This window comes from Terrapene carolina, unplaced genomic scaffold (genome assembly GCF_002925995.2).
Source record: "Terrapene carolina triunguis isolate 2854851 unplaced genomic scaffold, T_m_triunguis-2.0 Scaffold58, whole genome shotgun sequence".
Lineage (NCBI taxonomy): Eukaryota > Metazoa > Chordata > Testudines > Emydidae > Terrapene > Terrapene triunguis.
Genome location: NW_020664409.1, coordinates 104,622,693 through 104,649,038, shown reverse-complemented (window position 1 = coordinate 104,649,038; position 26,346 = coordinate 104,622,693). Strand labels below are relative to the sequence as shown.

The window sequence follows — 26,346 nt, the reverse complement described above, 5'->3', positions numbered from 1 at the left end:
AGGGATTTATAGGCATATGTCCCACTGATTTTCATTGGGTTTTGTGCTTCTAACTTCCATAGGAATATGTGAAAATCTCCCCCTTATCTTATTTAATCCATCTTATTTCAAATGAAAGAACTTTTGGTTCTTCTCTCATTCTCTCTTGTTTTCCCAGTTTGGGTTTTCCTTCAACTTGCAAATTCCATTATTCCCTTTAATATAGCAAGAGTTTTGATTCATAAGAACTAAGTAGTCTTTTGCATCCCTTTTTAACGTGGTAACTCTGTAGGTCAGGATCAGATGTTTGGTGGAGGCACATGACTTGTTCTGATTCATAATACAATTCTTTTCTGCACAATAATCTTTGACTTCTTATATGGAACCTAATGGAAGGATGACAGACTTTGTCTTCGTTGTGATATTTCCTGTCTTATAGTCAAGTGGGTTGAAATATCTCCTGGCCTACAGTGTGATATCCTTCCTTACTAAAACAAAGGATTCTAAGGGTTCTATGGCTCCAAAGGTCCAATATACAATATTGTGGAAAAATGGCATGAATGTTATTAAATTGCTGAGACAGTAAGATCAAACGTAAGAAAATGCAAAGTTATGGAGCCAAGTTATGCCAGCAAAGTATATGGTCTTTCCCTAAACCATACTTTGTCTTCTTGTTCATGTCTAATATTTTCCATTTCCGCATATATTGTTAACTGTAATGACTCAATTTTTATGTACGGTGTCAAAAAATTATGTTAATGTTGGAACTGTGAATTATTTCCCTGACTGTTTGTCTAAAATTGTTACCAGAATGTTACATTAATAATATATGGTATTTAATTCCCCTTTTTACAAAAAACAAAGAAGAAGAAAGATTCCACTTGCTTTTATTTAAATTTCTATTAAATATACAAGCATTAAATCATGCATTGAGTTGAGGTTCCACATGCTTGGGGGCCAAGTATTCCAAAGTGAAATAATTGCAATGGAAGCCGCTGGGAACCTCCAGAAACAGCCCCACAGCAATGGGTGCCACTTCTGACACAATTGGAAGTGATCTGCACAAGTTATGGATGAGGGCTGGTCTCCACTACGAGGAGATCGATGCTGCTGCAATCGATGCAGCAGGGATCAATTTAGCAGGTCTAGTGAAGATCCACTAAATCTTCAGCAGAGCGCTCTCTGGTCAACCCCGGTGCTCCAGCTCTCCAAGAAGAGTAAAGGAAGTCGACCGGAGAGTGTCCCCCATTGACAAAGCGCAGTGAAGACACTAGGGTAAGTCGACCTAAGCTTCTTTGGTAACTTAGGTCAACTTAACCCGGTAATGAAGACAAGCCCTGAGAGACAGTGTTATTGGAGGATCTGGGGAAGAAGGGTGTGTGTGTGTGGTTGTGTATGTATATATAAAATATGACGTCTTCTTGCCATTCATAGTTTAAATTGATAGGGAAAAGCACATAATGCATGCATAGTGCTCTGTATTGACTCGTTGATAACATGGGTGCCCCTGGAATTCCTTCATGTTAAACATGAAGCTTGAAATTCAAACTGATTTTAACATCAGTGCAAAAATCTGTTGAAGTTGTGAAAAACACCATTTGTACATGCTCTGGTAACTCTTAAATGGCAGGATAGATTTTCTTCAAACTTCCTAAACAAATTTAACTTCTAGCTGAGAATAATCATGAAAGGTGTCATCCCAAGAGGTACCTTGGGTGTGAGAGAGGACTTTGGCTTCTTAATTGTAAGTATAATCCCCTCATACACATGTAATAACTAAAAGATATACTGCAGCCCTTAATGTCACTCTAAGCTTTGATTCTAAATAACCACACATGTAGATTTAATTTATTTAAAATGAACACAAAAGGTTTACACCGTTCAATTCCTTTTCATATGGGACAAATGGGTAGCCAGGTACTGAACATTGATGATCAGTATTTAATTGCTACCGAACTCAATTAGCTATAATGGAATGGCTAATCCATCCCAATTCCTGATGCAACTAATGTGAATTGTGAATGTTATTTTAGAAGGCAGAGTAATAGTATTTGTTGTTAAATGTCTTATTATGTGTCAACTGTATGGTATGGATTAGTTTATGAAGTGAAAGCAGCCAGTGATAGAATTTCTAAGGCTGAAGTATCAGTAAGGAGGTGAAAGTAACATTTAAAAGCAGGTTTAACATTTTTAATGGGCATTTCTGATAAAAGACAAATGTAACACAAACTAATATAACAGTTTTAAGTCTATATGAAAAGGGCATTAGTATTATTTCTTATAATAGCAAGTCAGACTTTTAAAAGCTGTGTACTTCAGATCACTGCTGGACATTATTAGAATTTTGGTTTCAAATGAACTACAGTCTTCTGGAAATTAGGAATGCAAAATGTAGACCCAGTTAAGCAGCTGTTAGCATTATTTTGCTTGTGTGTTTGTTTGACAGCATTTTGTTTTGGGATAACATTTTTTTTCATGAGGCCATAGATTAGTGTCAGCAGTTTGAGAAGTTTTCTTTCTCTTAAGCATTGGACTTTGAATAATCAGGAACCGGTTTTGCTTTGAATTTTGTTATTTTGATGCTGTTATGTAAGAATTGCTTACATTTTATGCTGAGGCTACTTGTATAGTATGATACCTCACTTATTTGTACAATGCTTGTGTGTATTGACTGAAGCTTTTGTGACAATGATTTATAACTAATGCTGTATGGCAGTAAATTATATTTTACTGTCACTCAGGCTCTATACTATCTTTAGGAAAAGCTGACTGCTATAGTGAAGATTTACTGTAATTCATGTGTTTTCATTAAAATTTCCATGAGTACTTGACAATGCAGGTGACCTTTATAGCTTTATAAAAGCTGTTTTTCTAACCTCAGTATTCCTTTTAAATGACTGTTTGTCATATATTAATGTATGTTATACTTGTACATTACAAAACTCTGTCTTGCTTTGGAAAGGTAATTTGGCAGAATACAATCAATAGTCTGTTAGATTAAATAAAATATAAAGAATCATATAATTCATTGTTAATGGTACTAAAATGTTTATCTGGGTGGTTAGGAGTCAGGTCTGTTTTCAGTGGCAGTAAGGAGAGGGAAGAAGAGAGACCCCATTCAGTAGACTCCTTTGTAGTGGATGTGGTGTGAAATCCTAATATTATTAAGTGATTTGGGAAGAAATGCAAAATTGATCAGCTTCTCTCTTTCCATGTAAAAATATTTAAAATTGGAAAGCTCATAAAGAAGGAAGATATATCAAAGGTTAATGTGAGAGTTTTTAATGTGTTGTTAAAAATTGATTTTAAGATTTAGACCATCTCTTTAGAATGGAGTTGTCTATTATTAAGTGTAATAAATCACGTGTAATTGAAAAAGGTAATCTTGCTTAACACTAGCAAGTTCAACACTTTCTAAAATTTATGGCATATTTTCTTTATACTACTGGGCATCAAACCAAATGTGGGAATAGTCTTTTTTTAAAGTGCATATATGTTACCATAATCAAATCAAAAGAACATAATCTTACAAATGCCTAATAAGCAAAAAGAGATTATGCTGAGGAGAATATTGATGGAAGTTTTATGGCTGGATTTCTGAGACCAATTGTAATTGCTTGAATTGCAACATTTTTCTTTTCTGATGTCTCTATATATTTCATGCTGTTAAATTATACAAGAGAACAAAATTCTCTGGAGACCAAACCTTTATCAGTCTGTTAGTACTGTTCTGCGTTTTATAGTTAAATTATCGTAGTTACAAATGTAATGAGCTAACTGTAGATGCTTAACAATTAATGCATGATACTGTTCCAATATTTTAATACAAACACCATAAGTTAAAATAATCTTTTTATGTATATCTCTGTTCCAAATAATATTTTTTTTAATAAAGGCAAGTTACAGAGCTAGGACTTGCATTCTCCCTATTTTAAACTGGGAGAAAGGAACTCCAGTGTTCTAATATCAGCTCTACCTCTGACTCCTTTTGGGTGAATTGTTTAAGCCATTGATTCTCAATCATTTTATATAGAATATACAGCATTGAAGTCTCCAGCTCACAATTAAGAAAAGTGGTGCTAAATAGCTGTATTCTTGATTGCCAGTTTATAAGTACAGAATACGAAAACCTTTTACAGAGAAATCAAAATAAACCAGCTGTTCACTTGCCTCATGCAGGTTTATTATATTTAGAGAAGACTGAAAACTGAAGGCTAAATTTAAATTGCTCATAATGGGTAAATCGCATAGATATCAGAGGTGGATTTAACAGCTTCTCGAACAGCTTAATGAGCATATCAGCCATTTTAGGGCAGCTATCCTCTGGGTTGTATCCTCAGAATACCTTGGACAATATTTAGCAATATGTTGTTGCATTTTAAATGAGACAACTGCCATTGCAGGGGCCTTGAGCACTGGTGTCCCTTAGCACCTCCTATTATCTGCCTGTAACATAAAATAATCTAGTCTCATGTGGGATGTAATACTTGGGTCTCATTTTGGTTGTTGGGTTTAGTGTGCAGGTTCTAGGTGGTGGTGTTGGCCTGTGATATACAGGAGGTCAGATTAGATGATTTAGGAGGTCCCTTCTGGCATTAAACTCTGACTATTATAACCACAATGATATATTAACAACAGTGAATAAATAAAATTGCCGAACAGAAGCCATCTCTTAAATACACAAAGATCCTTCCTCTCATGGATCTTAAAAACAATTAATGAAACCATTAATTTTATTTTCTAGCTTCTAGTCAGTCCTCTAATCGTAATCTTTCAGCAATACATTTGATTAATTCTGATGGAGTACAGCCGTGTCAATTCCTAATACCCTTAATATGGCGGGAAATATTTTAAAATGCCACTTAGTATGTAGAAAAAAAGGAAGTGTGGCCCCCAAGCTCTCTTAATACATAATGGTGTGTTTTGGAGGCCATAGTGCAGACACCATGATGGTTTCCACTAGTGGTCAGATTCCTGAGATCTGCATCTCTCCAGATACAATTTCTAACTGTCCTGCTTTGGCTGGGACCACCCTGGGATTCTAACCCTTGTCCTGTATATTTGCATTCCCAGAAAATGTCCGGAGCATCTAGTAGAGCAGATTTTTTTGTTTTGTGTTTGTTTTTTATTGGCTTGCTGTGACTAGGGGTTGCTGAAAGGAGGCGGAGAGTTGAACTGAGGCTATCTCAGCTTGCCTTTCCTCTGTCTATAGACCCCGGACACCATTTTGCTAGGTGCTAAACCAACAGTCCAAATACTGGCAGTCCCTGCCCCTGAGTGTAAATATGTTGATGAAACCAGTGGGTCTGTGTATGAGATGGAAGAGTATAAAGGTCAGCAAAAAGGGAGTTGAGATCTTAAACTGGAAAGGAGCACTTTAATTCATTTGGATTGAACAGCAGAAGTTATTCATTTATTTTAGTTGAACATTCTTTTTTGAAAAGGCTAGAAAAATCTTTACTTTGAAGGATGCACATAAGAAGTTTGGCGTCTACACTTCAAAATAAAAACACAAAGCATGAATGTTGGATTCTGTTTCTTCTAAAGTCCAAGAATTTTCTTTGATTACTTCTATTTTAGAATTACAACAGCATGGGTGATATGGTCAGTAGAAAAGGAAATCTAGAGTGTCATTTTTGAGAGAAATTCAAGAACAAGTCATCTATACTGAAAACTATCAGTGTCTGATGGAAAGGCTAAGAGGCTGCAGTTGGGAAACAACCTTGATTGTGTATGAATTCTGTTGCATATCCTGAGCTTGCTACCCTGCCTCCCCCCCGCCCTTTAACAATCTACATGAGATGCAAGAAAAGTGGAAAAAGCTTTTAAGTATCCTAACAGCCTGGGAGGTGATGGGATAATTTGGCAACAGCAAACAAGCAAGAAGCAGGATGTTTTAGCTCCTGAGACATATCAAGAGACTAGGATAGTGTACTGAAAAAGGAACTAACTTGACAAAACTAGGACGTTTGTCACATTAAAAATGTTTCTCGGGTGTCAACAAATGCCTCTGTATGACATACTTTGGATCAGCTGATGTAATTCTTATTGAAGTTTTACTTCCTAATGTTTTTGTGATGATGAGCAAGTGATGAATTTGAATTTCAACTAATATTTGTTTCATATAATTCAATTAAATAACTCAACTTTTTTAAATAAATGTCATGTAAAATCTTAAGTAAACTGACATTAGTAAATTCTAAGCCTATTTAATAAAATATTGCTTAGAACAAGGTAGGTAATTCACATGAGATAAATGAGCGGCATTGTGGGAGAGGAAAGAAAAGTAAACAATTAAATGACTAAAGCAGAAATACTAAACATTTTGTATGAATTGTTAAGAGGTCATACAATAAAGTTGCTGAACTGGATATACTAGTTTTATAGAATACATGTGGTGATAGGAATAACCAGGAAAATGGATTGGAGTTTAAAATATTATATCAACACATACTTTATTGAGAGGATCTGAATTGGAATCCTCCCTGTGCTTTCAGGTGTCGCTTAGTTCATTCCCAAGGCTCTGCTCTTCCTGTCTGTCGTGCGGTTTGCTGGAATAGCTGCCTTCTTGTGTTTCTTGTAACTTAACATTTTTATAAGGATAGGCTGTCGACTTATCTTTCAACCCCCAATCTAGAGGGCCCGGGTTGCTTTTCCCTTTGACCTGTTCAATTTGGGTGGCTCTACCAGGAGTTAAAACTCCTGCTGGCATGGCTCTCAAGATCATTGGAGTATGCAAGCCTTCCCACCATGTCAAGTGGTCCAGTATGGAAAGTTTATAGAGCGGATGAGCAAAATAAAAGTTGGTTTTTGTGGGGCAGTTTGTGATGGATACTACTGAGTAGGTAGAGAAAAGTGATATGAATATTTTGGCTGACATAACAGAGGCTGTGTGGATAGAAATTAAGAACAATAAAACTGGGTATATGATTCCTGGAAGATACTTAGCTCATGGGCAGCTTGGAAAAGTAGATCGGGAAATGTATTTATCGATATGAGAGTCCAGTAAGAAACTTTGATTACAGGGGATTCTAATTACTTAGCAATTAGATGGAATATACTAATAGCTATGCAAAAACTGAGAAGTGAACAATATTCATAACTGTACTGCAGGAATGCTTTGAATAGCCTACACAGACATGATATTTTGAGCCAATTTTAGGCATTGAACCAAAGTGGGGATGCACTGTTCTGGACTGAAATTGGCGAGCTTTTCCTCTCACACCCCCATTTTGAAGTGTTGTTTTTCTCTAGGGTTTTTTGTACTAACTTGCGCTCTTGGGAGTGATCTTACATCCATTGAAGTCAAGAGAAATCTTTCCCTTAACTTCACTAGGCTTTTCATTATGCAGTTGCTGCAGTACTACAAATGATTCCTTGTTCAGGTTGAACTGTCTCTTGCATGTATATCCTTCCAAAATTACAAATATATGGAAACAAGGGGGTAAATAAGGGTGCAGTGGCCAGTTTTTTCTAGTTATTTGGTGGATAGAACTACTTTAACACCTTCCTGTTTAGTTTTCTGGCTCTGTTCCACTTCATAATTATTTCCAGTTCAAATTGTAATGTTCCTAATTGGGGAGATTGGGCAACCCAGCCAAATGCAGTTTGAAAGTTTTAGACTTTTATCAGTTTATATTGAGATTGTTTCCTTTCTTTTACACAGGCCAAACTTTTCTAATAGATATCACAAATAATCCAGTTTACTCTGTCAAATGCTTTTCCGGCAGCTAACGACAGAAGAGTAAATAATGGCTCTCACTAATTTTCTAGTTCATTAATTTGGGTAGTAATCCCTGAAAACGATACACTTTTGAGTAATATTTTTAGGATCTAATTCAGTTTTTTGCAACTGAGGACAAAGCATTTTGGAGTTTTTTGGACTGGTTATTGTGACAGGGAAGATAGTGACACCGAACCAAAATGTAGCTATGACACAGAAGTCATACCATCTGTTTGAATGTGATGGGAATTGGGCCTGCCAAATTGGGCATGATCCATGATCACTACAAATTCTTTGGAAATCAGACAATTCTTGACAAAGATTCTTAGGGACAAGTTGGTTCAATTTTAAACCTTAGGCATCCGCTTTCCACAGAATTCTGCTGCCTTGACAAAAATAACAGAAACATGGAACTGATTTAAAAACACGAAATCCATCTGGATCTGTCTTGTGATAACTAAATTAATGGTACCCCAACATCGGAAGCCTGAAATACTATCAACAATAAGAAAATGGAGCATAACAGAAGCAGCCTTTGTATGAGAAATTCAGCGTACACATTCATAACATCAAATATACGTATAAGAGTATTTGCTAGCCATTATATAGGAACACTGACCGCTAATTATGTATTTTTCTGTTTTCTGTTAGTGTTTTCTGTCTTTTCTTCTAGTTGTTGTTTCCTTTCCCTGTTTCTTTCTTTCTCTCTGCCTTTTTAAATTCTTTGATAAAACTGGAATGTAGCAAAATATTTTTCTGTAAGTTTTGTTTTATTATTGCCTCCTATTCAGACTGTGTGCCTTGTTTTTCTGTTTATTGAACCATCATTACAATAAATACATTTTTAAAAGAAAAATGTAACTGTTTTTGGGGAATAGGAACATTAAAACAGTTTAAACTTTTGATTTTATTTTACAAGGGAACCAACCAAACAAAAAAGCTTGAGCTGAGATTTTGTATTTTCACCCACATCAGATATTTACTGCTGGGTTGTAAACTCTGAATTGTTTTTATCAGCTCTCTTATATATATCAAATTGTCAGGTTGGCCATAACATATATGTGTACCTATAGAAACATCCTATGATGTTACAGGAAGAGAGAGAGAATTTTTGTAGCATCTTCAGATAATAAGAGGAGCAGAGTGACGCGAGTGCATGTCGGGCAGGGCTGCCCCCATTGGCCCAGTGGGGGGGTTTGTACAGCCTGTCACACCACCGGCGGGACTCTCTGTTGGATCAGGCAATTTCGATTAAGGGGACTCAGGGCTCCTGACAGGGCATGGTAAACATTTCATCTATGCCTCTCGAGCCTCCTGGCTTGGACAAACAATCAAAAATGGGCTTTGACCCTCTGCAGTGTAAAGTCAACAAACAACCAGCAGCCTCTGGGGCGGACAGAGCCAATGCTCAGTCTCTACTCTCCTAAGCCTCCTGGTTATGGTAAACAATAACAGTTAGGGGGCTCTGACCCTCTGGGCAGGGCAAAGCAAGCAGTCAGTCTGTAGCCCCTGGGCAGGGGAAAAGCAAAGCAAACAGTCTGTGGCCCCAGAGCCACTTGGCTGAGGCAGGCAATAACAGTTAGGGGGCTCTAACTCTTTAGGCATGGCGGAGCAAACAATCCGTCTATGACCCCTGAACAGGGCAGAGCAAACAAACAGCCTATGGCTGTAGCCCCCAGTAACCACACCTAGTGGCAAGTGTGGGTTGTGGGGGGCAGGGGAACCTGGGCCCATCCTACTCCACTGAGTTCCAACCCAGGGCCCTATGAAGCCGAGAAATTCTCAGTTAATGGTTCAAGCATCGGCTTCTGATACATTCCCTGGGTCACTACTGCAAGGCTCATTTTGGGCATCTTCCCGGCTGGCAGTGTTTAGCATTCCAGTCAGTCTCTGGGATCGGCTTGTTGTCAGCAGCATAGTCTGGGTCCATGGTTCCCACCGCTTGGAGAGTTGCAGGAGCTTGTAGCACATATCCTTCCTTCTTGCCAGCCAGCCCTGATTGAGCTGGGCTGCTTCCTTTTATCTGTCCCTTCCACCTGGAGCATGCGCAGCATGGGCGATGCAGCGTGGTCTCCTAGGCCCACGGTGATTGGCCAGGCACCATTGGCCCAGTGCAGGATTGGTACACCCTGTCACACAGAGCAAATGTATTTTGTAATATGGCTTTGAAAAGCAGAAGTGTTATTAGCAGACGTTGTATTAGACTGTAAAGTTCACATGAAGGTGAGTATTACAGCATCAGGATCAAGTCCAAACTTACGAGATGTAATAAAGAAAGAAAAAATTATTGAAAATAATTACAGTTATACAGTAAAAGTAAGAAAGCTTTCCAAATTAGGGTGGTACATTTTTAAAAATTTTATTTTAAGCTCTGTAAAACATGATGATGATTACTTTCTTAGTTACTCAGATCAAGTCACTGCATCATTATTTGCTTTTGAAAACTCCATAATTTGGAATGATTGAGCAAAAATTAGTTCAATGAAGAAACAATGCAGTAAAATGTTGTTTTGCACAGCATCTTTCATGCATATTCAGAAGCTGCAGGTAAGGGCTGCTGTGTACCAAGAACTACTTCAGGCAGCTGACTGGCATTCCTGAGTCTAGATTTGAACTCAGTCTTACTTCTAGCTGTAATATGCAAATGTTGTGGGTTTTAGATGTGTTTAATGTGCCTGTTACAAATATTTAAAACCTGTTTGCCATCATGTCACAGTTGCAGGGCTGTCCCCTTCCAGGTCTCTCTGAGTTCACCCCCTGAGGTGTCAAGCCACATGCTTTTACCTCTTCTGGGGTGGAATTCTGCAATTCTCCCTGTTAGACTAGGCCATGGGCTACAGCACCTTGTGTATAAAGTGTGCTTACCCAGTAAGTCTGACTGGGTTTGGCACTTGCAGTTCTTCCTTTCAGGGGACCCTGACCAGTGGTGTTACAGTGACTGGACAGCTTTCAAACCAAAGTATTGTTTAATTTTAACAGTAGAAACAAAGCACTTAGAGAAAAAGGATTTTAAAACAACAGTCTACATATGTGTCTACCTTATCTAAAGCCCTGCCATTCTGTGATGATAGCCTAGGCAGACATAGCATCTTCAGACATCCTGGTGGGTGCCTGTGTTAGTCTGTTTTCCCCAAACAGTCCTAAACAACTACACCTTCTCTTTAGAGAGAGTCTTTTTTAAAAACTGTTATAGTGCTTTTGACCTCTGGTTCCCATGTCTTCTCCGGTCCTGGCATTGTCTTGTAACAACTTTCATGTGTTTCCCGAGGTGAAGGCTGACTTATCTCGGACCATTCTTTTCCATTCCTGCCTGTTTTTTCCTTTTATAACCTGCTATTAAACTAAGCAACGTATTCATACAGTAAACATCCGAATAACCAGGTCAGCATACAGTATTCATAAACTATTACCGAGCAGCTCCACATCTGTCACGCTCTCATTAAAGAATAGTGTTGGAATCCTGCCAGTGGGTATTCTCTTGGACAGTCTGGTTAAATGGGGTTTTGGGGTAGTATGGATGGGGCTTAACTGTGTTAAACTACATTTGGAAACTGTTTTGATTTATGCTTAGTGTGGATGGGGTTTTTAGTTGCAGAGATCTATTCTGTACTTTACCCCTGGAAACATATCTTGGTATGTAGCTCATGACAGGTGACACATGCAGCTGCTTGTAACAACATTTTTTGAAGGAGATTTGTGATACATAATTGATGTTTACAGGCCATTGAAATGCAGAGAGGGGAGAGAAGCACACGTGTTGCAGCAGTATAGGCAACATTGAATTTGAAAGCTGTCACGCCTGTAATGAGGAAAAAATAGAAACTTAATAAAACATTAAAAAAGAGACAACTTAGATTTTGCTTAAAATTACAGAGATCAGTGAACATTAAAATAATGAGAGCTGGAATTTTGTACTGACTCTGCCTAATAGAAGTTAATTTTTCCAGCTGCTCATTCTAAATATACAGCGTTTATCATGGTGGATACATTTTCAGCTACTAATGTACATACTAATCTCACTGTAGAAACTTGAGAGTAAAGGTACACTGTAAAAAATCTTTAACTCTGTGGTAATATTTACAAAATCTCAGCTTTTAGTCACTGATAGTATTACTGCCACAGCTGCTCCATCCGTGGGCAGTCTGGATGATCATGGATAACATTACATCCCAAGAGTGAGAAAAGTGCCTGCAGATACAAAAAAATGGATTAGCTTCTTGTGAAAGCTTGGCAATAAAAAGCCATGCTCAGTAATTTTTTAGGAAAGATGTTTGTGTGTAGGGATATTTGTACTTTTGTTTTTTTGACATATGCGTGTTTTTCTTCCTACAGCTATGTGAATTAGTGTCTATTTTCTAGTGCCGCTCTTAAGTGTCACCTGTGTGGCATTAACTCCTTTGACAGTACTAGTTCTTCCTCTGCTATCACAGATCTTTGCCAATTACATACTTATTCCTGAAAATGGAATGTAGTAAATGGTGCCCACAAACCTATGTTTAGTCATTCATACGGTGACGTTCCCCTCTGGTGTTATCTGGACACGTGATCTGCTAGGTCACTCCCATCTTCGACTCTAGGAGCCAGCCTTACCCTGCCCTGCTGTGAGAACCCCACTCCCGGGCTGTTCACACACAGCCTCTGGCATGTAAGCTGCTTGGATTTTGTAACCAAATGACACTAGCCAATATCTCTGGTCCCAGACACAACCCTAGGAACCTCCGTCTTGCAGTGTCCAGTTATGCCCGCTGGACGCTGCAAGCTGATATGAGTTTGTCAATTTAACAGAGATTAATATGCACCAGGCTTGTTATCCCAAGGGGAGTCTCTTACACGCTTCAAACCAAACACACTGCTTCAGGTAGAATAAACAAACAAATTTATTAACTACAAAGATAGCTTTTAAGTGATTATAAGTCAAAGCATAACAAGTCAGATTTGGTCAAATGAAATAAAAGCAGAAGGCATTCTAAGCTGATTTTAACACTTTCAGGGCCCTTGCAAATTTAGTTGCTTCTCACCACAGGCTGGCTGGTTACCCTTCAGCCAGGCTCTCCCCTTTGATCAGCTCTTCAGTCGCTTGGTGGTGATTTCTATAGCTGGAGGTGGAAGAGAGAGGAAGAGCATGGCAAACATCTCTCCCTTTTATCATGTCCTTTCTTCCCTCTTGGCTCCCCCCACCCACCCTTCAGAGTCAGGTGAGCATTACCGCATCGTAGTCCCAAACTGACCAAAGGAAGCGGGGTAACTCACTTGAGAGTCCAACCGATCCTTTGTTGCTGCCTAAGCCAGTGTCCGTTGTTCCTGTGAGGCTGGGCTGGGTTTGTCCCATACATGCCCTGATGAGGTGTGAACTGCCCCTCTGTTCCAGGAGACTTTTGCCTGGGCTTGTTTTAAGACATGAGGACACATTGTCAACCTCATAACTATATACATGAAATTACAACCTATAACATTACAATAACAACAATGCTCAGTGCATCATGAGCCTTCCGAAGACATCCAACATGACAAACTTTGCATTGGATACCACACAATCATATTATAAGGATGAACATGGGGCCTGCAGCCTGAGCCCCGCTGTTCTTGGCTTGGGCCCTGGGTAGTGGGGCTCGGCCTTCAGCCCCGGACCATAGCAAGTCTAAGCCAGCCCTGACGACCCTATTCAAAGGGGTTCCCGACCCACAGTTTGAGAACCGCTGGTATAAGCTAAGTAAAAGAAATTTAAAAGTAAGAGAGAAAAATGTAGATGAGATTTCAAACTGGGTGAAAACAAGGGCAGTAAGCAGCTATCCATTGCTGTAACAACCTGAACATCATTGTTAGCTAAACTGGCAATCTGACCTCTGCTGTCTTTTGAGAGTTACTTAGCAACTATAATATTTTACAGCTCGCTATGTCAATCAGTAGATTTGTGAACATCTGTTGTTAGTGAATGTATTGTCAGCAATTTTCTCATTTATTAATGAATTATGAGCTATTTCTGTTTAGCAGGTAAGTGCATTTGGAAAGAATTAAGAAAACGTTAATCATATTATGGGGCCTTTATAAATGATGATGTGTAGTGGATATAGATTGATTTAAATTTAAATTAATTTCATAAGATGACATATGCACCTTCACTTACAATGTGTGATTGTGCCTGGAATAGTTTGCAAAATGACTCCGTAATTTTGCTTGGAAACCTAGGGGGTTATACTTTATTTAGAAATGTAAATTAATACTGCCAAGAGGATCCTTCCTTGGGAAAATAAAATGTGTACCTTTCAAATTTGTCTTTAATGTAGTTGATTGAGGTCTGTATTGTTTCATGAGTTACTTCAGGATGTTAAAGAATTAACCTAACCTTGTGAGACATTACCATGGTTGTCATTAAAATTTGTCTCAGTTATTCCTTTTGCTACTGCAGTGTGAACACTATTCCTTGCACTCAGTGTTTTGGGGAACTAACACTGATTTGTGGTGTTTTGTACAATTCAAGATCCACTTTGGATTAGAGAATGAATGGGAAGGCCATCTCTGGGACCCGGCATGAAGGGTCAAAATTGCAGGACACTTAGGCCCAGTACAGAGGCTTAAAACTTCAGTAACATTAATTACTTGCAAACAGCAACTGTGAAGAGCTGAATGGTAACCACTGTTCATTCTTGTCTCTCAAGATTTTCCTTTTCCACTCAGAGACTGAATAAAACAGTCTAAATTATAGAATTTCAGAGATGGAAAAGGCTAGAGAAAACAGGTCTGTGTAACTGATTACTTGAGCAGTGAAAGCAGTGATTTCAAACCCTTGGTCCTAGTTCCATAGATATGTGCTCTTAACCACTGGTATTCAAGGTTTTCTGAAGGAGAATCTAGGGTTTAATGAGTAGTAAACTGTTGGATTCTTCTGCCGCTTCGACAGATGAGTGTGCAGCTAGTGTATACTTGAGTTCTGGGTTTATTTGTTTTTATGGCTTTTCATATGGGAAGTGAGTCCAATCCCAGATTTGCAAATGTGGCTGTATGTTTTGCAAGTTTAGTCATTGTTGGGGAGAGGGGTTGAGGCCTTGGCCTTATGACGTGCTCTCTTCTCCTGCAGAGACTTCATATGCCACTACTCAAAATTGGACACAGCCTCATGACACAGATCTCTTTATCTGGGTTTGTCCAGCGCAACGAGTTCCCAGGTTCTAATGTCTATCTTGAAGTTGGCCTTCAAGGTGTTTTTATATCTAAGGATAAGTTGACCCATAGAGGGGGTTCTAATGCTCAGTTGGCTGTGAAACACTGCTTTCAGTATACGGGAAAGCTCCATGCAGATCATATGGCCGATCCAGCAAAGTTGAGTCCTGATGAGCATGGTCTCAATGCCAGGGAGTTGGCACCTCTGATTAGATCTTTGGTATTGGGGATCCTGTCCTGCCACTTGATGTTGCAGATGGATCTTAGGCAACGAAGGTGGAAGTTCTCCAGCTGTTTGATGTGACGTTGGTAGAATGTCCGTGTCTTGCAGCTGTGGAGGAATAATGTGAGTATAACAGCATGACCAATTTTTATCTTGGTTCTGAGCAGACTCCATGCCCCCAACAGAGCCTGTGGATGAGCCTGCCACATGCCAAGCTGGCTTTGCCAGGCACTGAATGATTTCATCATCCAACATGTCGTTGCTGGAAAGCATGCTACACAGGTGGTAGAATTTCCTGACCGAGCTGAGGGATGTATTGTCAGTTGTGATGATAGGATCATGCTGCTTGTGATGCTGGTGGTCATAGAATATCAAGGTTTGACGGGACCTCAGGAGGTCATCTAGTCCAACCCCCTGCTCAAAGCAGGACCAATCCCTAACTAAATCATCCCAGCCAGGGCCTTGTCAAGCCTGACTTTAAAAACCTCTAAGGAAGGAGATTCCACCACCTCCATAGATAGCCCATTCCAGTGCTTCACCAGCCTCCTAGTGAAAAAGTTTTTCCTAATATCTAACCTAAACCTCCCACACTGCAACTTGAGACCATTACTCCTTGTTCTGTTATCTGCTACCACTCAGAACAGTCTAGATCCATCCTCTTTGGAACCTCCTTTCAGGTAGTTGAAAGCAGCTATCAAATCCCCCCTCATTCTTCTCTTCTGCAGACTAAATAATCCCAGTTCCCTCACCCTCTCCTCATAAATCACGTGCTCCAGCCCCCTAATCAGTTTTGTTGCCCTCTGCTGGACTCTTTCCAATTTTTGCACATCCTTCTTGTAGAACTCTTGGGTGAATGCCATCTGGTCCCGGGGACTTGTTACTATAAAGTTTATCAATTAATTCCAAAACCTCCTCTAGTGACATTTCAATCTGTGACAATTCCTCAGATTTGTCACCTACAAAGGACGGCCCAGGTTTGGGAATCTCCCTAACATCCTCAGCTGTGAAGACTGAAGCAAAGAATTCATTTAGTTTTTCTGCAATGACTTTATCGTCTTTAAGTGCTCCTTTTGTATCTCGATCGTCCAGGGGCCCCACTGGTTGTTTAGAAGGCTTCCTGCTTCTGATGTATTTAAAAAACATTTTGTTATTACCTTTTGAGTTTTTGGCTAGCCGTTCTTCAAACTCCTCTTTGGCTTTTCTTATTACATTTTTACACGTAATTTGGCAGTGTTCATGCTCCTTTCTATTTACCTCACTAGGATTTGACTTCCACTTTTTAAAAGATGCCGTTTTATCTCTCACTCCTACTTTTACATGGTTGTTAAGCCACGGTGGCTCTTCTTTAGTTCTTTTACTGTGTTTCTTAATTTGGGGTATACATTTAAGTTGGGCCTCTATTATGGTGTCTTTGAAAAGTGTCCATGCAGCTTGCAGGGATTTCACTCTAGTCACTGTACCTTTTAATTTCTGTTTAACTAACCTCCTCATTTTTGCATAGTTCTCCTTTCTGAAATTAAATGCCACAGTGTTGGGCTGTTGAGATGTTCTTCCCACCACAGGAATGTTAAATGTTATTACATTATGGTCACTATTTCCAAGCGGTCTTGTTATAGTTACCTCTTGGACCAGATCCTGCGTTCCACTCAGGACTAAATCGAGAATTGCCTCTCCCCTTGTGGGATCCTGTACCAGCTGCTCCAAGAAGCAGTCATTTAAAGTATCGAGAAATTTTGTGTCTGCATTTCGTCCTGAGGTGACATGTACCCAGTCAATATGGGGATAATTGAAATCCCCCACTATTATTGAGTTCTTTATTTTGATAGCCTCTCTAATTTCCCTTAGCATTTCATCGTCACTATCACTGTCGTGGTCAGGTAGTCGATAATAGATCCCTACTGTTATATTCTTATTAGAGCGTGGAATTACGGTCCATAGAGATTCTATGGAACATGTGGATTCATTTCAGATTTTTACTTTTGATTCTTCATTGTGATCTAGTGGATAGGGTTCCAAACTCTGATTCCAGCTACAGTGGCTCGTTTTACTGCTTAGATGACTGGCCCTGTGGCTATTCTCTACTGAGTCATCTGGTCCAGGCCTACCATCCTGTCAAGGGCTCCAGCAGGCCACTGTCCTTCTGTAGTCATGACACTTAAAGGGGCAGGCAGTCCTGTTATAAAGCACTTTGAAATTCAGATTTAAGTGTGTGTACCTATGACTTCAGTTGGTGTCCAAGGATCACGTGGAACTTTTCACCAATACTAATTTTAGTAGCAACGTTTAAGATAAAGTAACCAGAAGCTCAGGACATCTTTAAATGCATTGACAAGCCTCGTTCCAGCTGAAACATTCGTTAGACCCTTCTCCATGAGACCTGTTCAATCTGTTATATTGCTTAAACCAGAAAATGCCCCCACATCTATAAAAGTATAAATCTTAAGCTAGTAGCAATGGAATGGAGCCAACTCACTAACTCCATTGTGCTTGCCTGAAAGTTTGTTAGTTAATGGTGCCAAAATGAATTTTGCCTCAATCAATATTCAGCTGTCACGTTAGTAAACTGCTGCTTCCAGCACAGAGCATCTTTAACCTACAAGGAGTGTATTAATACAGTTACACTGGTAAATACAACATAATTTAATAATAATCTATCACCAAAACATTGAGGAAACTTCTTTTCACCGTAACTTTTGTTAGGTGCCCCTAAGCCAAACCTATAAGTGTGGGAGAATATTAGTTGTCTCAGCTGTGTAATAGATTGATCAGGTATCATGGAGAGAGTCTAAGAAATATTTCAGATGGAACAAGGCTTGTCAACATATTTAAAGATGGCCTGAGTTTTTGGTTTAATTTATCTTTAAAAACCCTTTTAGCGAATATAGTTTTCATTAACTTGATATTGAAGTCATCTATCCAAAGAACAGGCACAGTACGGTTGTTAACACTGCTGAAATCCACTCAGTGTCCCAACAATGTGCTTAAGACCTATTCTTTAGAAAATACTTGAATGGGTTTGAAGGAAGACTCCATGCCCATTCAATCCTTAGGCTTTCTGGATTCCAGTTATAGTTATAGCTTTTGTGATGTGGATATCTATCTACTAAGAACTGGACTGATCACAATAACTCAATTACCAATTACCAAACAGTCGGACCTAACAAGATTTTTTATTAAGAGCCTAGCCTTGGTTAGATTCTGATAGGTGAAAAGCTTTGTTTGTCGAACCAGGTATGTATGTGGTCCTCAGCAAGGTAGGATCTGAGTATCTATTTTCTGAGTATCTATTTTCTGAGTCTTGCGACATTCCTAAATTGGAAATTTATAAATATATAGCCAGGAAACTCACCAAATGTACAAGTCAGTTTGTTTTTCATGAAACAAAACAAATTATCAATATTTCTTTCACAAAGATAGTAAAACTGTTACACAATTGTGATGTCAAAAAGACACAAAACCCAGAGTCCATTATACAGTTACAATGTCTTTCATGCAACCCCCTCTTCCTAGTCTTTCTCTCTCTCTCTCTCTGGAGGGTGAAATCTTGGATATCACCCAGGAGGAGCATGTTCATTTTCCTTTTCTGTGTTTTACCCTTCAGTTGCTATCTTTGTGGAAGGTTGTAATGCAGACTGAACAATTCCTTGGAGACATTAGTACACATAAGTCTTTGGGCAGACAATAGGCATTACTCTAGGGTGAAAAATAGAGTAGAACTATGCAGGGCAAAGAAAGAAAATGAGACAATTCAAAAATATGATTCAGTTTACCTGTGAGAGATTGTTTCAGCATTTTAGCTGCCACAGTATACTGTTTTGGTACAGGATGTTCATTCAGAAAGCTATACATAATTCAGACAAATACAAGGTCTAGATTAGTATATGTTGCAGTTTTGTGATGCACATCTGATGTGAAAGGCAGCTTGTAATTAGAGATTGGTAATTGATGAATTGGAGACTGCTCTTTAAAACACACTGCAACAAACATTAATTTACACAAAAATCTTCTTCTTTGAAATGTTTGTAGAAAATAAATAGAGCAAACTAATGTGTAACCATTGAGTGAAATGACTTCACCTTTGGAGACGTCCCTGTGCTGCTGTAAGAATTTTGTTTTACAATACTGTAGTGTCTTCCGTTGAAATATGAAAGATTAGTTTAGGAATAAAATGTTTTGTTTTTACCTTCAACATTTTTACCGTTCTTAGTCCTCCTTTCTCTTTTTAAATATTTTATTGTACTTCATTAGCACCTTGATAGGAACCCAGTGGCATCATAAAATGGAGCAAATGGCAGCCATCCTCACCATTGTTATGGAGGAGCTCCCTAGGCCCAGCATGCAATGTTTCATGCTGATCAAAGCAATCTAGTACTTTGTCATAAACATACAGCTAAGGGTAGCATAACATCCCTCCTTTACCTGTAAGGGGTTAAAAAGCTCAAATAACCTGGTTGGCACCTGACCAAAAGGACCAATAAGGAAAGAAGATACTTTCAAATCTGGGGCAGGGGGGAAGTTTTGTTTGTGCTCTCTTTGTTGTTCCCTCTCGGGACAAAGAGAGAGACCAAGCAGGTAACCCAGCTCCTACTAAAATGATACATCTAAGATTACAGAAATTGTAAGTAATAGCAAGGAAATGCATTAGATTATCTTTTGGTTTAGCTTGTGAATTTTCCCTATGCTAAGAGGGAGGTTTATTTCTGTTCTTGTAACTTTGAAGTTGAGCCTAGAGGGGAATCCTTTGTGTTTTAAATCTTATTACCCTGTAAAATTACCTTCTATCCTGATTTTACAGAGGTGCTTCTTTTACTTTTTTCTTTATTATAAAGTTCTTCTTTTAAGAACCTGATTGGTTTTTAGTGTCCTAAAAACCCAAGGGTCTGGTCTCTGCTCACTTTGTTAACCTATTGATTAGTATATTATTCTCAAGCCTCCCTAGGAAAGGGGGTGAAGGGGCTTGGGGGGATATTTTGGGGAATTAGGAACTCCAAGTGGTCCTTTTCCTGAATCTTTGTCTAAATCACTTGGTGGTAGGGTGACCAGACAGCAAGTGTGAAAAATCGGGACAGGGGGTGGGGGCTAATAGGCTTTTATATAAGAAAAAGGCTCAAATATTGGGGCTGTCCCTATAAAATTGGGACATCTGGTCACCCTACTTGGTGGTGGCAGCAATACCGTCGAAGGACAAGGAAAGGATTTGTGCCTTGGGGAAGTTTTTAACCTACACTGGTAGAAATAAGCTTAGGGGGCCTTTCATGCGGGTCCCCACATCTGTACCCCAGAGTTCAGAGTGGGGAGGGAACCTTGACATGTTTAGATCAAGCTGGAGCATGCTAGGGCCTGTTGTGAATGTGGGAGGTCCTCAAAACTAAAGGTGTGATCAAGAGATACAGCATAGAAAACAGCAGCAGCATTCTTAATGGCTTGTAAATCCTGCTCATTTAAGCCAGAATGATTAACATAAAAACATTTTTCCCCGATGTGAGCACAAGCCCCCCCAATTCAGCATTCATAGCATCTAACACACGTCTATTTTGCAAAGCTATTTCTGCCACCTCATTAATCTCCTGTTTCAACTTTTGGAAAGCGTCTATTAATGCATTAGCTACTTTTTCTAGTTGTGCAAAAATATTTACTACTGCTTTTTCTAGCTCGGCTACCCCCAACCCAGGAATGAGCGCACGAACAAAGGAGTGAAACCCTATTTGCCTGACTACTAGGGGATTGTTGGTGCATTTCGCTCGAGTCATTATGGGGGGGGGGTGAAAAACTTATAGGCATAGCTGCCCAGGTTGAGGATCTGGCTGGAATCCAATGTGTTGTTTACTTGGACATCTGGTAACACCCGGGCCACACCACACTGACCTTGCCAACCTGGAGGAAGAGCTTTGTAGACACTGTGTCCACAGATAAAATACAAGCCAGGGGTCTCTAAATAGAGGGCAAGGGTATTACCCGCAACTCGATGGCGCCAGGTCACCCATCTATCCCAGCGCCAGGAGTTACTCACTAGGCGGTCCTGGCACCTCCAGTGGGAAACATTTAAGTCTCCTAGGGCATGGGTATTGTTTAAAATGGCCCCACAATACGTAACCCCAAATATGTTAGCTGTAAAACTTGCAAGTGATCCCATGGACTCCGGGCATCCAGACATCCTTTCAAGGGATGTGTGGGGCAACAGAATGCCAGAGTAAATATCCATATAATACATATGTGTCTTATTTATGGGGCCTAACGGGAGGAATAAGGGAAACCACTGCCCTTGATAACGAATGCCTGTTGGTCTCACAGTAATAGCCATGTGCAGGAGACAAGGGGGTTTTTGGGCGTTCCCAGGGGTATTTAAAGGGTAAAGGGTTCCATTTCTGACCTCAAACCGAAGGGTTTGATCACAGGCCTCCAGGGGAAGGTAGCCCACTTCCCTCCTTCAGCATTTTCCAAACAAAGGAGCATGTTATACCCGATCCCAAGAACTTCAAAAAGAGGGACCCCCTTAGCTGCCCAGTAATAATACCAAACTTCAGACCTTCTCCCATATTTGTCATATTGATATTTCCCAACCCATGCCCATTCAGTTTTCCGTTCTACCTGTAAGGAGAGTACTTCAGAGAGATTTGCAGGTACAGCCCACAACCCTATTCCTTCCTCAGAGCGGGTTTTGTGACACAGCCAACAGTTAGATAAGTGTCCCAACGTGGCTATTCACTGAAGAGGTTTAGCGGCTGGGTGTGGGTTAGCTTGTACAAGGGGCAAACCCAAAAGCAATAGCCACTGCAGCACCGTCTGAGAACCCACGTTGGGACACTTTATTCTGCAGAAGAAAGGAGAGCTTTGCACCTTAGTACAAAAACTCTGTCTTACACACATTTTACAGATCCTTTATACACATTCAGACAAAGGTCCTTGCAGTGTTAACACTTGATTGGTGGTGGTCAGACCCGTGCTTTTGCTATTTGGTTAGTGAAAACTAGCTTGGGACCAGCTTTAACTACCTTAAGGCCTTGAAGGGAAAACAGTTGAAAAGTTTAGGCTACTATGTCCTTAAGGTGTCTGCTTTTCCCTAATGGCCGCTGGCTGACATAACAACTGCTCGGATTAAGGGGGGCTCACTAGTAACTTTTACAAGACCAATGGCAGGACCACTTCCTTACCCATATGATCCCTCCCACTATCCCTGCTGGGGCTCCTGGGATCCATACCTGAGACCTCCTGAGTTCAGAGGATCAGAGAGGCAGTTCAGATGTAAGTTGTCTCATAAGGAAGAACCACATTTCATTCAGGGGCACTATGGGGAGGAAGAACAGCCTGAACAGATGGACCTACTTGCCCTTGAGGCACTTTTGGCCTCATCTTCTGATGAGGCAGTTGCATGTGCCTCACCATCGCCACCTGATGATGATAAACATTTCCAGGAGCTCCCAAGGAGAATTGTGGATGCGCTCCAGATTCCCCTGGAAGAAGTTCAGGAAACCATTCTCAAGCTGCTGGATATTCTCCAGAGTGCAGGCTCTAGCAAGGTTGCACTTCCAATCAAGGAGACCATAATAAGAACCAGCCAAGATGGTCTGACAAACCCAGCCACATTTCTCCCCACTCTGAAAAGAACGGAGAAGAAATACTCTGTACCCTCTAAAGGGAAGAATACTTGGTTTTGCGCCTCCCCCCCTCCCGCCATTGCTAGGTCCCTAGTGGTTCAGGCCATCACTGAGCATTGTTATCTGCACCAACCTGGGTCTGGTCCCTCCCACAAGGACCAAAATTAGACCTCTTTGGAAGAAAGAGTTTCACCCTAGCTAGCCTACTATTCCGCATTGAGAATTATCAGGCCTTGATGGTTAAATGTGATTTCATTAATTATAATAAACTTTCTAAATTCACTAACAAATTACCCCTACAGTTTAAATTGCAATCCCAGGCCATCATCAGTGAGAGTAAGCTTAATAGCTAGATTGCCTCTCCAAGCTTCAGTAGATGCAGCAGATAGAGCTTCTCACTCCATGGTGACATCTGCTGTCATGAGACAAGCTCCAGGGCTCCAAACCTCTGGGTTTCCCAATGAAGCTTATGCTATTGTGGAGGATCTTTCTTTCAAGGGCAACAGCCTATTCAGTGACAAAAAGTCACTGCATACCATTAAGGACTCCATGCAACCCTTTGCTTCCTGGGTATATACACCCCAGCACCTCAGAGAAAATACTCCAAACCACTTCCAGACAAACAACATCCTGCTCTTCAGCAATTTACCACCAAAGATCCTGTGAGGCTCCAAGGAAATACCAGGGAGTGCACCACAGCAGGCAGAACTTCCCTCTGTCATTCACGCCCCACCCCCATTTTCCCACCAAATAATACTTTTGACAGGACCCTCAAGAGCTGCAAACCAGCCTCCTTATCACGTAGCATCCATAATCCATTTGGTGGCCATCTGCTCTGTTTCTCCCAGGCGTGACATCATATCATGGTGAATAGAGGGACCTAGAGATTGTTACTACCAGTTATGTTATAGAATTTCTGTCCATCCATACCACAAAATCCCCTTCCGTGTCCCTCTTCAGGGACCCCTTTCATGAGAGGACACTCAGACAGGAGGTAGACTCCTTGCTCCAGCTAGGAGTGATAGAGCCAGTGTCTCCTCAGCACAAGGGTGCAAGGAGGGGGTGTTGTTCAAGGTATTTCCTCATTCCCCAAAAGAAGGAAGATTGGAGACCAATTCTGGATCTCAGATAACTGAATATCTTCATCTGCCGTTCAAGATTCAAAATGATCACCCTCTGCCTTTATAATCTCCTCTCTGAACAAAGGCGGCTGGTTTGCAGGTCTCAATTTGAAGGATGCCTATTTCCACATATCAGAGGGGTAGCCGTGTTAGTCTGGATCTGTAAAAAGCAACAGAGGGTCCTGTGGTACCTTTAAGACTAACAGATGTATTGGAGCATAAGCTTTCGTGGGTGAGCGTCTGATGAAGTAGGCATTCACCCACGAAAGCTTATGCTCCAATACATCTGTTAGTCTTAAAGGTGCCACAGGACCCTCTGTTGCTATTTCCACATAGACATTCACCCAGCGCACAGGAAGTTCCTGCATTTTACAGCGGGCCCAGACCATTATCAATGCAGACAGCTTCTTTTCAATCTCTTGATGACCCCAAGGATTTTCATGAAGGTGCTATCCAGGGTGGCAGCATATCTGAATACCCTGGGCACTCAGGTAGGTATTTCCCTATCTCAACGACCAGTTGCTCATGAGTCGATCATACTGGGAGGTACAGGTAACAATCCTGCCAGAACCTTTCATCTGCTACTGAAGCCTAGGCCAATCTGGAACTTCAGCCTTGGATCTTGAGCACTCATGAATTCTCCATTAAAACCTTTAGCCTCCTTCTCCCTTCTTCATTTGTCTCTGAGGGCGGCCTTTCTGACTGCTATTTCCTCTACCACAAGAGCAGGTGAGCTTGGGTCCCTCATGGCAGACCCCTCCCTACACAGTCTTCCATAAGGAGAAGGTTTATGTGACACTACCCCCCATGTTCACCCCAAAGGTTCCCTCTGAATACCACATGAATCAGGTCATACATCTACCTGTTTTCTGCCCAAAGTATCATGCCATCAGAGAAGATAAGAAGCTCCATTGTCTGGATGTCCATCAAACCTTAGCTTTCTACCGGCTAAGGGCAAAACCCTTCAGGAAATCTGCAAGACTCTGTTTCCTTTGCTGAACAGATAAGATGGGAAGCAGTCTTCTCATAGAATCTTTACAAATAGATTTCAGGTCGCATCCTGTTTTGCTATGAGTTGACAGCGACATCTCCCCCACAAGGTGTGAGAGTCCCCTTGACTAGAGATCAGGCTTCTCAATAGCTTATATTCAGGGTGTCACTATTCTGGAGATCTGTAGAGCAGCTGCATGTGGCTTTGTGCACACCTTAACTAGCCACTGCGCCCTGGTTCAAGCTTCTTCAGCAGATGCATCCTTTGGCACAGCAGTCCTGCAATCTCTTGTTTGGCAAAGTTCTTCCTCAATGAACAGAGCTTGTGACTCACCTTGACTGGAGTACATATAGGGACCACCACTCAAAGAAGAAATTCTGGTTATTTACCTTACAATAACTGGAGTTCTTTGACATGTGTGGTCACTATGTGTATTCCACTACCAACAGACAGGCACTGCTTAAGAAAAATATTCCAGTTTCAGGCGAATGGAGCACATGCGCACTGGGACCACACATCTTGAAGAACTCCAGTTACTGTAAGGTAAGTAACCAGAATTTCTCAGTAGCACATCCAGATATAATCTTTAGTTAGCTTGGTGGGCACAGATTGAGATCTCAATACTCCTCCTTAGCACTCTAATTCCCATACTTAATAAGCCTATGATTTCTAGCACCACCAAACTGGTTCTCTCTAAGACTTTGCTTGGAAATGAGTTCTGACATTTATTAGGAAGTTTAAAGATTATTTTAATGAATGATGATCATAGATTGTTTAGTTGTTATCATTACCTATTTTGGGTATCGAGTGTTTTGAATATAACATTTATTTGTAAACAGTGACTTACGGGGAGACTCGTGAATTACAATGTTTTGGAAATCAGCAGATAAGTTAACAGATGCTGTATTTTTGCTTTTTTACAGTATTAGAAAGTGTCCTTTGCTTGTTTCTTTTAAAAAGTGTAAATTAGAAATGTAAAGGGATTACTTCCTCCCACAGGAAACCTTTCCTGATTGTTCCAGTCTCCATCCCTCTCCCCCCGCCCACAAACCAAGAAGATTCCCAAAATGTATCACATAGCCAGGGTCATCCTCACATAGACTATGCCTTCAGAAGCAGCCTGCAGTGGAGTAGTGCTTCTAGGTTCTCAATCTAGAGGCAGTTGCCTCCTGGACCCACCTAAATGGGAATCTTGATGATGGAGGATTCAGACATTACAATTTGAGATTAATTCCTTTTTCTAGCGAATCTTCACTGGTATCAGTTGTAATATCAAAGAGACAGTTTTTAAAAACACTGTGAAGAGAGGCGACAATCTTCCTTTTTTGTTTTGTTTATACACTAAATCATACAATTTTGACAGAAAAATTAAATCTGGTACATTCAAAATCAGATTCTGAGCTACAGAGATGCAGGTTTTGGTGTCAGTTGCTCCTGCTGTATATTGTACTCACTAATCCTTTTAATGAAGAGCTTTTAGCATGGAACAGATTCTATTTATAGTAAGACCATTAGAGCATAAAGCTCCTCATTGCCATTCTGCTGCATGTAGCTCT

The 26,346-nt window shown here is 40.4% G+C and overlaps 1 protein-coding gene across 1 annotated transcript in view; it reads left to right on the top strand.

The window, feature by feature from the left end:
• Window positions 1–26,346, top strand: part of TRAPPC9 (trafficking protein particle complex 9) — an 848,931-nt gene that overhangs the window by 481,557 nt on the left and 341,028 nt on the right. The gene's annotated exons all lie outside the window — the stretch shown is intronic.